Source organism: Chenopodium quinoa, unplaced genomic scaffold (genome assembly GCF_001683475.1).
Source record: "Chenopodium quinoa cultivar QQ74 unplaced genomic scaffold, ASM168347v1, whole genome shotgun sequence".
Taxonomy (NCBI): Eukaryota; Viridiplantae; Streptophyta; class Magnoliopsida; order Caryophyllales; family Amaranthaceae; genus Chenopodium; species Chenopodium quinoa.
This window is the reverse complement of record NW_018744466.1, coordinates 2,143,525-2,160,357: the sequence shown is the minus strand read 5'-3', so window position 1 is coordinate 2,160,357 and position 16,833 is coordinate 2,143,525.

The following is a 16,833-nucleotide window of genomic DNA, read 5'->3' as shown; positions in this document are numbered from 1 at the left end:
AGTTATCCCTTGCCAAAAATCGACAGCCTGGTCGACTCTACAGCTGTCCATGCCTTGATGAGTTTTATGGACGCCTACTCAGGCTTCCACTAGATTCCCCTATGGATAAAGGATCAGGAAAATACAGCCTTCGTCATTGATCAGGGGTTGTACTGCTACACGGTGATACCGTTTGGCTTGAAAAATGCGCCTGCTACCTTCCAACGAATGATAAACAAGGTTTTCATCAATCAAATTGGAAGGAATGTAGAGGCGTACATTGACGACATGATAGTCAAATCCAAGCAACAGGCGGGTCACATAGCCGACCTCCGAGAAACCTTCACCACCCTCAGGCGGCATAAGGTCATGCTTAATCCCAAGAAGTGTGTCTTTGGTGTTGAGTCTGGGAAGTTTCTCGGATTTCTGATTGATCAAAGAGGCACAGAGGCCAATCCGGATAAGGTATAGGCGGTGATTGACATGCATTCACCTCGCACTATCAAGGAGGCCCATAAGCTAACCGGTTGCCTGGCGGCACTAGGAAGATTCCTCAGCCGGTCAGGTCACAAGTGCCTTTACTTCTTCCAAGCAATCAGGAAGAGGTCTAGATTTGAATGGGGGAAAGAAGCTGAGGCGGCATTTCAGAGGTTAAAGCAACACTTGCAGTCTTTGCCAAGGCTAGTGAGCCCCTTGCCTAAGGAGGTTCTCTACATGTACCTAGCCGTCTCAAATCACTCCCTTAGTACCGTCCTCCTTGCCGAGAGAGACGGCAAGCAGCTCCCGGTGTATTTCATCAGCCATATACTCAGGAATGTTGAGCTCCGGTACCCGATGATTGAAAAATTTGGCATGGCTCTTTACAAAGCTGTCAAACGGTTGAAGCCCTACTTCTTGGCTCACCCGGTGACTGTCTACACTGATCAGCCACTCAAGCGTCCAATGATTACCATAGAGTTATCAGGCAGAATGATCAAGTGGGCTGTTGAAATGCAAAGCTTGGAAATAACTTTTGAACCTAGGTGGGCAGTGAAAGGTTAGTCGTTTGTCGACTTCATTGTTGAAATGACTAGGCCAGCACAGCCAGAGAATACCGATCAGGTTTGGAAGTTATTCATAAACGGAAGCTCTACCTCGAACGGCTGTAGTGCAGGCGTAATTTGCAAATCTCCGAAAGGAGATACTTATGAATATGCACTACGGTTCAAGTTTCAAGCTTCAAACAATGAAGCTGAGTATGAAGCCCTGCGGATCGGTGGACAATAGGTCGTTAGTTCACTATCCTAGATCAAAATTACAATTTATAACTCCTATCCTAACTCTATCAATTTTGTTTTAGATAGCGGTAAGGTAGGGTCGATTCCCAAGGAAACGGGGGTTTAGCACAATTAATACGAAATCGAGGAGAAATTGCTAGTGAAAAAAGGGGTATTTAGATTTGTGTTTGAAGAATCCTATGGACAAACCAACTACTATTGAGCCTAGAATAAACTAAAAACAAGGGAAATAGATTAAGCACTCTTAAATGCAAATAAATGGACAAGATTAGAGAGATAACAATGACAAAAGCACTAGGGAGAGGGGGATTCAATCATGAACAAGGAGTACTAATGAAAACCGATTCTAAGAGTATAAACTCTACCTAAGATAGTTCATTCTCATGCAACTACTCAAGCAAGTCGATGAAATCATTCACACCTAGATTAAATCATTCTCATACATTTAATTAAGGGCTAGACTCTTGGGATTAGAGGTGCACACACTAACTCCAAGCATATTATAGCTCAACTCATCAACTCAAGAATAAATCCCAATCAATAATCAATACACATGATTTTCACCCCCTTCCCTAGCTAATAACCTAAGCATGTATTCAATATCAACACAGCCTAGCATGATTCTAACTTGAAAGGAAATCAAAGAAACTAATAAAGCTTGAATATTTATGAAAGTAAACTCAAGTAAGAACAATAAAGCAAAGAAGATCAAAAACTAGAGAAAAAGAAGTAAAGATTGATATTATAAAGATGAAAGATTACCAAATCGTCAAAGTAGTAGCAACAATCTAGAAGAAAGCTTGAATATTTGATTACAAATATTGATTCTTAAACACTAGTGTTTTCTCTCTCTAGAAGCCATGGGAATTCACTCTCTACAAATGAATTTAGGCCAATGGAATAGTCAATGAATGAAAAACTCAAGCAAGAGACTATTTATAGTCTTCTACCAAAAGAAAGAAAAAGGGCAAGGGAGAGGGCTCTCCGAACAGGCTGTCGCGCCCTCTCCAAGCTGGGTAAATAGCCTCGTCAAACCCAGAATGCCGCGCCCGCGGGGGAAAATGCCACGCCCACGGGTCTTCTCTGCCGCGCCCGCGGCCCCTATGCTCCGCGCCCGCGGCTCGCCATCTTCACTTTCTCTAGCTGGCTTCAGGGTTTTCCTGTTGAGCGCGGGGAAATTATGTCGTTGACTAACCTCCTCACGGCCAAACAAAATTTATTATAATCCTAAACTAACCCCTAAACAAGTCTAGTGGTAAGTTCGGAGTCGAACCACAAGGAACAGTAATGTTGGATTGTTCTCGATCTAATGCTTAAGCTACGCCGAAATCGGTTTATGGATAGTGGACACTACAACTACACTAAAAGACATATAAAGAATAAGGTATGATAAAGTCTACTAGGGGAAAAGATCCACTTAGAACAATTAATAAGCTAATGAGAATCCATTTGATAATCAATCATGCAAAGAAAGAATTATAATGAGAATTAACTACACTCAAAAGTAATCTCTCAAATTCCTAGCCTAGATCCCTCATTGACTAGGTGCATAGAAGAAAATTACCCAAAATGCAATCAAATATATCAATTCTAATTCACAATCCCTTGTCAAACTAAAACCAATATGCAATTAAGTGTGCTATCATGGGAGATCAATCCAATCTAAAACAAACAACATGCCAACATCAATTCAATCAATTTAATCACACAATTATCGTCAAATTTATCTCAAATAACTCAAATAATCATTACAAAGTCTCACTCAACACCTAGTAGAAGGGAAACTACTCAAGCATAATGAAAGCAACTAAATAAAGCAATAAGAGAAGAGAAAGTAAGAAATGCTCATTGATATAAGGTGGAGATCTTCAAATTCCTCATTTGATTATCCAAAATCCATGAAAACCATTGTGCTCCTCACTTTCTCTCTCTAAAATTTTGAGAGTTTCTCTCTCTAAAACCTAAAACTAACCTAAAATCTCTCCTAAACTGAAAAATCTTTTTTTCTTTAATGAGCAAAAAAAAAACTATTTATACCCCTTACAAAATTGCTTAGGAAGCTCCGCAAAAAGTCAGCTGAAACGGGAAAAGGTCCGACCGAACTCTGGGTAGGTTCGGTCGGACTCAGGGTAGGTTCGGCCGAACTCAAGGTAGGTTCGGTCGAACCTCCCTGATCCTTGTTTGGTCGAACTTTCCTGGTTCGACCCCTCCTGTAAACATGCTGAAAACTTGGTTGAAACTGCCTTGGAGGTTCGGTCGAACTTTTCAAAAGTTTGACCACACCTTGGTTCGACCGAACCTCTTAGAGGTTCGGCCACACCTCCTCTTGAACTTCCTCTTCTTGCTTCCTCTTCTTCCCTTTTGCTCCTCTTGTCTTTGTCCATGCCTCCATACTTGGCCAAGGGGCCACCTACCGTGCTTAGGACCGTCATGGAACCTGCAAAAGATAGCAAAGATCACGAGAGCATGGGGATGATAAAATTATGCATAAAGATTATCAAAACAAGCGCAAATAAGCATACTTTTCATCCATAAAAGAAAAAGAAGCCATAAGAGGAGAAAAGAGGTAGAAAAACCTAAGAAAAACAGGAGAAAAGAGACCAATACACTACCCCTAAGGGTAAGATAAATGTCACTCATCACTTGTCCGCGCCCGCGACCAATCTGAACAGCGCGCCCTCTCCATTTTGGCATCTCCACTCCCTTGGCAAGCTTCTTTGGCATCTCCACTCGAGCTATTAATTCGTGATTCGCACACGAGCGCTGGGAGCTGTCAAAACACACAAAAAGAAGGTAAAAACTAAAAGAAAAGACAAAAGGGAAGGGAAGATACGAGAGGGAGCTAAAGTGACTAAAATCAAGATAAAAGGGGTGAAAAGAGGCATAAGCAAGTGACAAATCTGGGGGAAATCTGTAGTGAAAAAGGGTAAAATGGTGGCATAAATGCCACACATCAAAATCCCCCACACTTGCCTCTTGCTTGTCCTCAAGCAAGACAAAGAAAGAAGGATAAATCAAACATCACAAAGACAAACATAACATGGCATGGTTTTGGAAAAACAACATTAGAGATCAAAAGGACAAATGCTTTATTCGGACTCAACCATGTCAAAAACATCAAAGAATATTAGCTATTCTAAACTACATGATGCATGCATGCCTCAAGATGCTAGAGATTGCAAGAGTCAAGCCTCAACTAAGCATAGAGAACTAGTGAGTCATCTTCCGCCCTAATCCCCTCTAGAATGGTCCGCGTTCTCCCCACTAGCTTCAAATCGTCCCCCTAGATGGTTCCTCATGATTCCACGAAGGAACCGGAAAAAAGATTCAATTTGAGGAGGTAAAAGATTATCTCGACATCCCAACTATGCACGTTCTTTCCATAGGGTTGAGAACCATCTCCCTCCACCGGTTGTTGACCACGCACTCTTAAAGTCAAAGGGGCTTCACAAGGGTTGTAATGACACGGCTTAAGGTAGAGGTCGGAAGAACAATTTGAAATAGTGGCGGTAATTCCTAAGTGAAGCAAGAGGAAGGGCAATTCTCAAGGTCAAAACTCAAAACACAACCACAACTCAAATGAACATCCAAACATTTTGATTTCATTCGCATCACCACCCTTTATTCAAGTACATACAAAGTAAATAAATTTCTCAATTCATCAAATAAATTTTTTTTTTTTTTTTAAACACTCTTTTCCAAACTTCCTTACATATTCAACTCTAGAATTACAAACCAATTTCACAAATGATTCATGCTCACATTCATGACGCTCTTTCACACTAGCCTCGCAAAGCCATTGCTTCACTACTAAAAGAGGTTGGTAAACATAGGTCGCTAGGCTTGTAATGAGGTTGAGACAAGAATGGGAAAACATTAAGCTCAAATTGGTTGGCAAGAGGGTTGATGCAAAGAGAAAAATCAAATTTGTAACTAAATAAAAGAGAATATAAACAAAAATGAGAAATGGTGCCCTTTTCCTCCCTCAAAAGTCCAAGGTCACGATCTTGGGAGCTAATAGTCAACACAAGGATTCAAACATGCATAGTCGAGGATCCTAACACGCCGCTCAACAAGTTGATGAAGGCATGAACAAAGTGAACCTCACAAGGGACGAGAAAAGTAAGCAAATACCAACTAGAGGGCTTCAAATCCACTACAGGAAGCAACTCCATCTTACCACATCCCGTGAACTAGGGGTTCAAACGCCCTCATAAGTTCTTACCCTTGCTACCTTAACTAAGGCTCGTCTAATTCAATCAACAACAATCTCGAAATGTGCATCTCATCACATAGTTAAGAAAAAGGACAAACATTCTAGGATGCATCATCACGGAGATAGAGTCCAAATGTAGCAAGCAAGTTCCAAAACACATCCATATAATCATGCCATAATTATTCTTATCACACAAAAGGAAGTAGAACAAAAGAAAGAGAGAATCAAGAAGGTTCATAAAAGAGGCTTAAAGATTCAAATAAATCCCAATCGACATACAAGTGATCGTTCGGTCTCAATACCAACGATCCCAGGTTCTTTGGAATCGCATGCAAACATCCTTGAACCATTCAACTCTTTCCTAAGCTAAATCCTAAACTAAACACGACACGAGAAGAGAAAAGAGAAGTAAAGGAAAGATCTCACCCATGTCTCTTGAAGAAAGAATAAAGCAACCAAGCAATTTACCGTGCCTCCACATATCGCTTTCAATTTCTTCCAAGCTACAAAAGAGAGAAAAACAAAGAAAAACAAGGCAAGCACTACAAAGAAAAGAAAGTTAGTACTAGAGAGAGAAATAAAATCCATGAACTTAATCCTTTGGGTATGACCTACTATCCAAACATACCATCATCATAGAATCATCATCATCAAAACATTGTCATCATATCATCATCATCATAGAAATGGACATCATAGACATCAAACAACAACAACGCTACCAACGACACCTACACCCAAAACCCCTAAATAGTCCCTTGAGTCCTAGGTGCCTTCCCCCACACTCACCTCAAGCATTCCCTAACACTCTCCTTTGACTCAAACACCCCCCCCCCCACACTAGAGTAAAGCATCGTCCTCGATGCGGCATGAGGACATGTAGTAAAGGGGGAGGGAAGACAAAGGGAGGGAACAAAAAGAACAAGGGGGAAACTTATGGCCAATAGGGCCGGCACCGTCGTTATCCGCACTCCCATTATCATAAGAAAAACCTGAGGGGGGCCCATAGGGGTCCCAACCTCCGGAGTAGCCAGGTGGCCACCCCTAATGACCTTTGAAGAGGTCAAGCTGGGATGCGGATAACTGGTCATATGGCTCGGGTTGGACAAGGGGTGCGGGTGAGAGGGATCGACATAGGGGTAGTTAGGATCACCCCTGTAATCACTCCCACCCGAAACCCGGTAATCATAATGACCGGACTCATTAGGGAAATCACGCCTAGGCACAGTAGGGTCCGAGGTCCCTTGCCAATATGGGTACGTAGGTTGGTTGTCACCCCCCTAAGATGGCACGGGCCCTTGTTGGGCCGACACATATGGGTAGTTGACCGGGGGGTGACATCCCCTCTACGTACACTCAAATCATATAAAGCGTTGGTTTGGTAAGAGAGGTGTTGGTGGGAAGCAAGCATACCTTGCATGCCGAGTTGCATGCTTTCCATTTGGGCTCGCACTGCCTCCATTTGTTGTTGGTAGTCGAGTTGATGATGTTGTTGTTGTTTCCTTGATCCTTGTTGTTGTTGTTGTTGTTGTTGGTTGAATTCATCCTCTTCGCCCTCATGGCTTTGGCCGGACCCTTCCCCCGTGACCATTCTCGCACTAGGAAGGACACCCGAGTCCTTCTTTACCCACCACGGGTAATTGACTCCTTCCCTCGTGAAGGAAGTGAATTCCGGCTTGGGAAGGAAACAATGGTGCTCGTGGGAGACAAGTAAGCTCCAAGTCCTTCCTCGATCCTTGGTATCTGCGATGAATTTCATGGTCTTTAGCTGGTCGAGGTCGAGCCAAATATCACTCCCATCACTCTTCCCCACGGGGGTGCAAGATTCAAGCTTAGCCAAATGCCCCAACTTCTCGGCTATCCGAGTGACTATCCCTCTAAAATGAATTTCACCCTTCCTTGTACCCGAGAGGACACCCTCAATGCATTTGGTGAATAGAAACCCAAAGTTCATTATGTGCCCAATTTCCGGCTACGTAGCTTGAAAGGAATGGTGTCCTTCCAACAAGTGTATTATTCCGATAAAGGGTTCAAAATTATTACAGAGCTAATTCTTCAGTAAGGTCAAGTGATCGGAATGCCTAGGTGGAGGCCGCTTCTGATCAGTAATATCGAGGTACAATTGATATTACAGCTTAATCTTAACTGAACCCTTCGGGTCGAACCCAATCGAATCTCCGATCCGAGACGACGAATTAATCCGAAAGGATTCAATGAGTCGACAGAGTTTTACGAATACAGACGTCGGAAATCGAGCCTAGGGTGTCGAGACCGAGCATCGCATCATCACAATCGACAAGTATGAGCGTAGCCGTAGCTAGGCTAGGCTAGCTCATCATAGGCGCTAGGCGCGCCATAACAGCCCTAACATCATGCCTAGGCGCTGTCGCAGCCCTAGCGTGATGGCTAGGCACCATGGCTGGCTATCGCTAGCACCAGGTGCGCCCATACAGCCCTAGCATCATGCCTAGGCACTATCGCAGCCCTAGCATGATGCTGGGCGCCATCGCAAGCCAACAGCCCATCACAGGCCTATGCGCATCACTAGGCGCACCATGCGTGGCCTAGGATGGCTGGGCACCATCGCAGCCCAGGCAGCATCACTAGGCGCACCATGTGTGCCCTAGGATGGCCTGGTGCCATAGCAGCCCTAGCATAGTGTTGGGCGCATGGCAGGACCACACGCACCAAGCACAGCTAGTGCTAGGCACTAGCGCATGCGTGGTGCGTGGTGCCTGGGCGAGGCATGTGCGTGCATGGTGCACAATGCCGGGGCTGATGCGAGAGTGTGTGCAAGGGGCTGGCAGGCTAGCAAGCAACGTCAAGACAAGCATGCGTGGCTTGCTAGCAGCATGCATGCTAGGCATTGTGTGCGAGAGAGATGCGTGGTGTGCATGGTGTGGGAGTGCGGTGCGTGGCGAGAGGACAGCATGTGTGGCTCGCTAGCGGCACGCATGCTGGGCCATGCGAGCAGCGACGATGCGTGGGATGCTGGCACCAGCGCCAGCACGCACCAGCAAGCATCAGCGATGCTGCTGGGCTTGTGCTAGCATGCTGGGCTAGCTGGCACAGCCAGCTGGCACGCTAGCTGGCAGCTGGGCAACAGCCAAGGGTGAGACGGTTTATGAGGGAAGTGGGGACCAAGGCTTTGGGAAAGCCTTGGGGAGTAAGGTATTGGTTCCCCCACCTCTCCATGGTCCTCACCTAACACCCTCTCTCCTTTTGACACTTGTCGAATTGTGATTGCATTTGTTTATTGATTTATTTTAGAAATAAATTAATTGGCAAATAAAACATTCTCCCACATTGGTTGGGGAATGAGAATCAAGGGATCATCTCCCTATAAATACCAATCTTGGTTTTGGGATTTGATATAACCTTGAGTGGAATTAAAAAGGCAACTCTAGAAAAGAGTTAACCTTTGATTCGTAAAACTCATAGTTAATTTTGTCCAGGTCTTGACTAACCTTCAAGACTTGGGACGCTCGGGTCGGGTCGAGGGTACGATCCGTCGGAGATCTCGTCTTTTCGGGATTTTGAAGTAAGAGCTCTTTAGGAGCGAAGCACGCGTCAAAGGTATAATCCTTGTCCTTAATCTTGTTTGATTAAGTTTATTGTGCTTGTTTAGTTGCTTTAATTAAGGGGCGGGTCTTGGTGGGTTTCCTTCCGCGTAGTGTCGGGTCACTACGAAACCCTACAGCGGTATCGGAGCCACGCTCCTTTTAATTTTTGCAATTATTGTTTAATTAAGGTGTTTTAAAGAATTTAATTTTCTGGTTCATGTTCATCTAATTAGATTAGATGCTCGTTTTAATTATCTTTTAAAACTCGATTTTATTTTCGATTTGGATGTCGAACCCAGATTTTGGCTCAAAAATAGTGATTTTTGGGTGGAATCAACATTCTGGAACTATTTCAACCCTTTTAGGATTGTCCAGAAGCCAAATTCGAACCAGAAACCCAATTTTTCTTGGGTTTTTTGTTTTTCAACGAAAATTTTAATTCTTTTTAAGCCTTGATTAATGCAAGCATTACAAGGTTAGATTAAATGCACATTTGCATCACTAATCTACTAGTTTTAAAATATCCTTGAGCATAATAATGGAGTGTTTATAGTGCTTAAGATGATATACCAATTTATCACATAAACATTTTTTCACAAATTTTGCAAATAAATTGCAATGAGGTGTGAAAACTTGTTGTGATTTTGTATTTTAAGTTCCCAAGTAATGTTAAAGTTCTAATCTTTGAATGTTTAAATGATTGGAACCCTAACCCTAAATTCCATGTTGAACAAAGTTTGGATTTTTTCATGTTTTGGTTGATTAAATCCATTAAGTTCAATTACTTGTGAGTAAAATTTGATTAATCTTCATATTGGAAGATGTAATCTTGGTATTTTTCACAAGTATGCAAGTTGGAAAATTTTTATCATTGGATGGTTAATTTATTTTTCCAACTCCCTTTTATCAAATCCATTATTAATTTGCATATTAGCAAGATTAATTTTGGACATAGCTCATTTTATTTTAAGCATAAAGTTTGACCTAATTTTGTTCAAAAATTGAAATTTTTGGATAAACTTAGGCTTGTGCACCAATAAAATAAATTTGTTTAAGTTAAACTTAATATTTGTTTTATTTTATTTTTTCCTCAAAATTAATTCTAAAATTTGATTTGGAATTGATTATTGTCACACACAAATCGGAATTAAATTCCGAGTAAAATGCACGCAAAACGATGCAAAACCGCAAGCGTCACCAAGGCTAGCCGGGCTGTCTAGCAACCCACATGTAGGCTGCCTATGGTGCGCATATGGATGTGCATCGCTTGGTTCGTGGCTTTGTGGCGAGGAAGGGGTTGCTGTGTGGTGCGTGTGCTGGCGCATGGGGCCTTAGGCTGCTAGTACGCTTGTGCGGCTGCTGGGCAGCAAGGCAGCAAGCCCCAGCCAGCCAGCCCTCAGATGCTTGTGCCAGCAAGCTGCTAGCATGCGTAGCATGCTGCTGGTGCTAGCTAGCTAGGCAGGCTGTGCTAGGCGCACTTGCTAGCTGCCAGCACCACGCACCATGGAGCAGGGGCCATGGGCTGCCTAGCAGCCATAGTGCGCCATGCATCATAGGATGATGCCATTTTTGCTTAGTACTTGAGCTATGATTTTGCGATTATTTGTGTTAATAATTTTGATTAATTATTTTTTTTAACGAGGCTAAAAACCTCAATTTTCGATTTTGCAAAATTTTGACAAATTATGGGTTATGCCGACTTAATTAATCGGATTAATTAAGTACGGATGCGGAATTTAGTGGGAGCTTATTTAAATGCGTTTTCATTTTGCGTTTAGAAATAATAATGGATTAAACCACATTGACTAGTTTTAATTAGGCGCGTTAATTGGATTAACGACCTAAGTTAGTTACTAGTTGTGCGTGTTTAATTATGTATTTCGTAAAATTGCATGGGCCGTTCACAAATAGTGAATGGGTGAATGAAAGATTGCTTTCAAAACAGGTTCTTTGAAAATGGCAACTAGTGGAGCCCGACTAGGATAGGAAATACGGACTGCGTTCCGTTATGTATTTTTGTAAATCTAAATACGGTCTGCGAACCGTTAAGTATTTTTGTACTAATTAGATTAATCTTAGTCGTTCTAGCTAGCTTCTTTTATTTCATTTTGGCCAAGATGTCTCAAGACGGCGTTTCGACGAAGACGAGCCAAGATGAAGACCCATGGAAATTGAAGATTTCAAGGGGTCATGCTAGTTGCCAAATGCATCTATTTTATGCCTTATATATTGTTATTATATATGATTGCTAGATGCATGTCTAGGATTTCTACAATGTTGCGATGATTAGTTAAGTTCACTTAAATCAACCAACATAGAAACCCTAGGTCCCTTAATAATATTGAGCTAAAATTTGTCGTTCCAAGAACAACACTTACCGAACTAATGCGCGTACGTGATGGATTACGCCAAAGCAAGGCATCACTACTTCCCTAGGAACGTAAGGTATACTAGGTATACAAGTTGTCTTGGTTAAGCTCAACGATATCAGTAAGGAGTCCTTACATGTCGTGGCAAAAGAGATAAAATGTCAAGTATGCATTAGATGCGACATTTTATCAAACCGAGAGTAGCTTGGAGCTATTAGCAATTGGATTTCTTACCTTAAGATATTTAATGGTTAAGACAAGCCAAAGCATGCTTAACTATTTCTTGATCTTTGGGATCTCGGAATCATTTTATTCTCGTCCATAAGGGACAATCTTAAAATGCGTGGATAAAATGTTCAATAAGTGTGAATACATGCATGAACGCTTTAAATTTCAACTTATTGATGTATGAATGGTTTTTCATTTCAAATTCTTTCAATTGTAGAAATCATGTCTGTAAGTAACTCAAACAACAAGTAAATGTGCCCGGAACTCCCCGAAAAGTTAGCTATCAAGCTTAACTTAACAAACCTTGATGAATGGGAAGAAGAACTTAGGAGAACTCTCCGGAGTTGTTCCAAGGAATATGTTCTGGATACTTCCCTCCCAACTCTCTGTTCCAAGACCCTCTTGAGTGACGAAACTTATTGTGCATGGTCAAAAGACTGCAAATTAGTGTCACAACTCATGGCTAATTCCATCCCGGAAGAATGGAAAGAAAAACTTCCATTCTCTTTCCCGGATTTGTTCCTTGGAGGACTAAGGGATGTTGTCGGTGTGAGATTCTCTAAGAGTTTCAACGACAACAATGATGGACTCTTGTTTGAAGTTACTAGGTCACTTACGGACATGAATGTAAAGCCATCGGATCAAGGTTGTCTTGCGAAAGAGAGGTACAATCTTTGGTCTACGGTCTGCAACACTAAGTTGAGACCAGGTATGCCCCTCCGACCCCATGTGGCAAGATTGACTAGGCTCTTCAAGCACATGGAACTCCTCGGAATTCCAATAGAAGATGGAATGGCTGGTCATATTTTGCTCACTTCACTCCACTCAGGATATGATGCATTAAAGGCATATATTTCTGATTCAAAGGAGACACATTCCTTAAAGAATGTGGTGGAGCTTCTTCACCGGGCCAACTCATTTGGGGCAACCAAAAGACCATCAAGAAGGAAGGATCTCAAGGTTAAGGCTAAGATGCGTTGCTTCTACCGTGGCGGGCAAGGCCACTTCAAGACAGAATGCAAGCTCTTTCGGGAAGAGGAGGAGAGGAATGGATCATCCACCTCAGGTATCTTCCTTAACACTTGTGGATTAAGCTTATCATAAGGTATTGGATACAAAGTATGACTCACTAAATGTTGCCTTTTCAGGGACCAAGTGAGAAGCTTATCAAGTGTTGGTGCAAGAGCAAGAAGACGACGAAGATGGTTTTTCGGTCATGCTTGCATGCACTATTTTGTCTATGACATGTAATTAAACTAATTCTAGTTTTCATCATGCTTTGAACATATTATGATCCATGGTGTTAGACACCTAGGAATTTCAAATGTAAGACTTTTGACAATAGTTGTTCCAAGTTTGTCTTACAAATTTATGTTCAATTAAATTGCATGTTTTACATAAGACTAGACAAAAGTTGATACCACTATCTAAGACCATCGAGTCGAATCAAACCTACTTGTGGCATTGTCGTCTTGGCCATATTAACATCAAACGCATCAAGAAACTTCTTTAAGAAGGTGTTCTTGACTCATTCGACTTAGCATCGCTTGAAAATTGCGAAGGATGCTTATTAGGCAAGATCAAACAGCCATTCTCCAAGTTGGGAGAAAGGGCAAGTGACTTATTAGGTCTAATACACACGGATGTATGTGGACCTATGAGCACACCCGCAAGACAAGGTTACCGATATTTCATCACCTTCGCCGAGGATTATAGTAGATATGGCTATATCTACTTAATGTCGAATAAATCTGAATCCTTTGAAAAGTTCAAAGAATTTCAGAAAGAAGTTGAAAATCAGCTTGGCAAGAAAATTAAAGCACTTCGATCGGATCAAGGTGGCGAATATTTGAGCCATGAATTCGACGATCACTTGAAAGAATGTGGCATTCTTTCAGAGTTGACACCTCCCGGAACTCCTCAATGGAACGGAGTGTCCGAACGGAGGAATCAGACCTTGTTAGACATGGTTCGGTCAATGATGGGTCTTAGTGAACTCCCTCTCTTGTTCTGAAGACATGCGCTACAAACAGCAGCACTAACACTGAATAGAGCTCCGTCAAAAGCTGTTGAAAAGACTCCATATGAATTATGGACTAAGAAACCTCCTAGGTTGTCTTTTCTCAAGATTTGGGGATGCGAAGCATATGTCAAGCGATTAATTTCGGAAAAACTTCACCGCAAATCGGATAAGTGTTTCTTTGTGGGATATCCAAAAGAAACCAAAGGGTATTACTTCTACAATATATCCGAAAACAAAGTGTTTGTTGCTCGTGATGATGTCTTTTTGGAGAAGGATCACCTTTCCAAAATGACAAGTGGGAGGAAAATCGAACTCGACAAAGTTCGAGAGGACGAGCAACAATGTCAACCTGACAAAACTGAAAATCTAGATACTTTGGAAGCATCTAAGAAGATTGGTCAGAGTCAAACAGACAATGTAAATGCTCAACCGATTACCCTACGTAGGTCGCAACGGCAAATATCTCAACCAGATAGATACCTCGGTATTGTCTTAACCGATGATCAGGACATCCTAATCATGGATAGTGATGAGCCGGCGACTTACAAGCAAGCTATGACGAGCCCCAACTCTGCAAAATGGCAAGAGGCCATGAAATCCGAGATGGACTCCATGTCTGAAAATCAAGTCTGGGACTTGGTGAATTTGCCCGAGGGTTATACACCCATTGGTTGCAAATGGATCTTCAAAGTGAAGACAGACAAGGATGGAAATGTATCGATATAAAAAGCTAGACTGGTGACAAAAGGTTATAGACAAGTCCATGGGATTGACTATGATGAAACTTTCTCACCAGTTACAATGCTAAAGTTCGTCCGGATCATCCTAGCGATTGTTGCATATTACGATTACGAAATATGGCAAATGGATATCAAAACCGCCTTCCTTAATGGGATTTTGGAAGAAACTGTGTATATGACACAGTCAGAAGGTTTTGTTGATCCAGGAAACGCTGGAAAGGTTTGCAAGCTGAAGAAGTCCATTTATGGACTAAAGCAAGCCAGCAGGAGTTGGAATCTACGATTTTATGAAGCCATTAGCAAGTTTGGTTTTATCATTGGAAACAGCACAAAATTATTGGAGTCCGTAAAGGGCTGGTTGGGAAAGTGCTTTTCAATGAAGGACTTAGGAGAGGCACAGTACATATTGGGCATCAAGATCTACAGGGATAGATCTAAGAGGATGATTGGATTAAGCCAGAGTACTTACATTGATAAGGTACTGGCTCGATTCAACATGGAAAATGCCAAGAGAGGGCATTTACCCATGTCCCATGGCATAACTCTCAGCAAGAAACAGTGTCCGTAGACACCTGTTGAGCGAGAAAGAATGAATCAGATCCCATATGCTTCGCTAATCGGATCGATCATGTATGCCATGATATGTTCAAGGCCGAATGTATCGTATGCCCTGAGTGCAACGAGTCGATATCAATCGAACCCAGGAGAGGCGCATTGGACTGCGGCTAAGAACATCCTTAAGTACCTGAAAAGGAACAAGGATAAATTCCTGGTGTATGGAGGCCACAAGAACTGGTTGTTGAAGGTTACACCGACGCTAGCTTCCAGGCTGACAGAGACGACTTCAAGTCACAATCGGGGTATATATTTTGTCTGAATGGAGGAGCGTTTAGCTGGAAGAGTGCCAAGCAGAGCACCACTGCAGACTCTTCAACTGAAGCCGAGTACTTGGCCGCTTCGGAAGCTGCCAAGGAAGCTGTTTGGATTCGCAAGTTCATTAGTGAACTTGGTGTTGTGCCCTCTATCAAGGGACCGATAGACCTCTATTGTGATAATAATGGAGCTATCGCTCAGGCCAGGGAGCCAAGAGAACACCAGAAGATCTAACACGTGCAAAGGTGATTTCACATGATAAGGGAATGGAAATTCGAAGGTGAAATCGGAATTTGTAAGATCGGCACGGATGATAATGTAGCCGATCCTTTTACTAAACCTTTGCCTCAAGTGAAGCACAACAAACACGTTGAGGCAATGGGAATCAAGCATGTTGGAGACTGGCTTTGAAATTCCCTGTACATGTGTTTTAATTAAACAGGTTGATTTAATGTAAGACACTGTACCAAAACCGTTCATTAATGGAGTAATTAATTTTTGTGCAAAATTATCATTCACTCCATTACTATTTAATTGTGGTTTAGAATTAAATAATGAGTCCATTCGATTTACGGAAATATTCAAAACAGGACACCATTCCTTTCAATCTCCCACTTGTCCTTCCGGACAAGTGTGCATATTGTGTACAACTAATTTCCTTTGTCACTTAATATTTCTTCGTGAACTTTAAGGTAATATTCTTTTTCATCCTTATTACGTTCAGAAGTGTTTCTCGATCTCCAAGTTCGACTGTCAATAAGCAGATGATTTCTAAAATCCATCTGAGCATGGCCATGCATTTTCACAGTCTCACTCTTCGAGCGGCCTTTTAAACAACAAAACATTTTCCCTATTGTTAGTAGGGGGACAATCCCAGTCTTGTATTGTAAGTTCTTCTTACTAAGAGGACATAGACTCTCGAGTGTTCCTGTTATGATCCCCAGTTACAGCAGACGTTTGGAAACATCAAAGAGCCTAGTACTCAAACAAGAAAACTTCACAGTACTCATGGTCGGAGGAAATAAGTTCCGATAGCCATAATGAGAAATGTACTTATGACAAAATTTTAGTCTTTCTTAAAGTACTCTCATAGGTCTTATCCAGTATAGTTCTAAACTGTACCTGTGCAAATGATTTATGACTGTCACGTCCTCGCAGCACAAGAAACGGTGTTGTAAATCATACTACACACTAATCTATGGCGGTCATCAATCGTCCATCTGTTAGATATCCTCGATTAGGGATACTTTTCGATTTAATATTCAATGTTCACTTAACAGGTGTTTCTTTATCCAAGACATGGTCTTAACAAGTGTATTATTCCGATAAAAGGTTCAGAATATATTACAAAGCTAATTCTTCAGTAAGGTCAAGTGATTAGAATGCCTAGGTGGAGACCGCTTCCGATCAGTAATATCGAGATACAATTGATATTACAGCTTAATCTTAACTGAACCCTTCGGGTCAAACCCAATCGAATCTCCGATCCGAGACGACGAATTAATCCAAAAGTATTCAATGAGTCGACATAGTTTTACGATACAGACGTCGGAAATCGAGCCTAG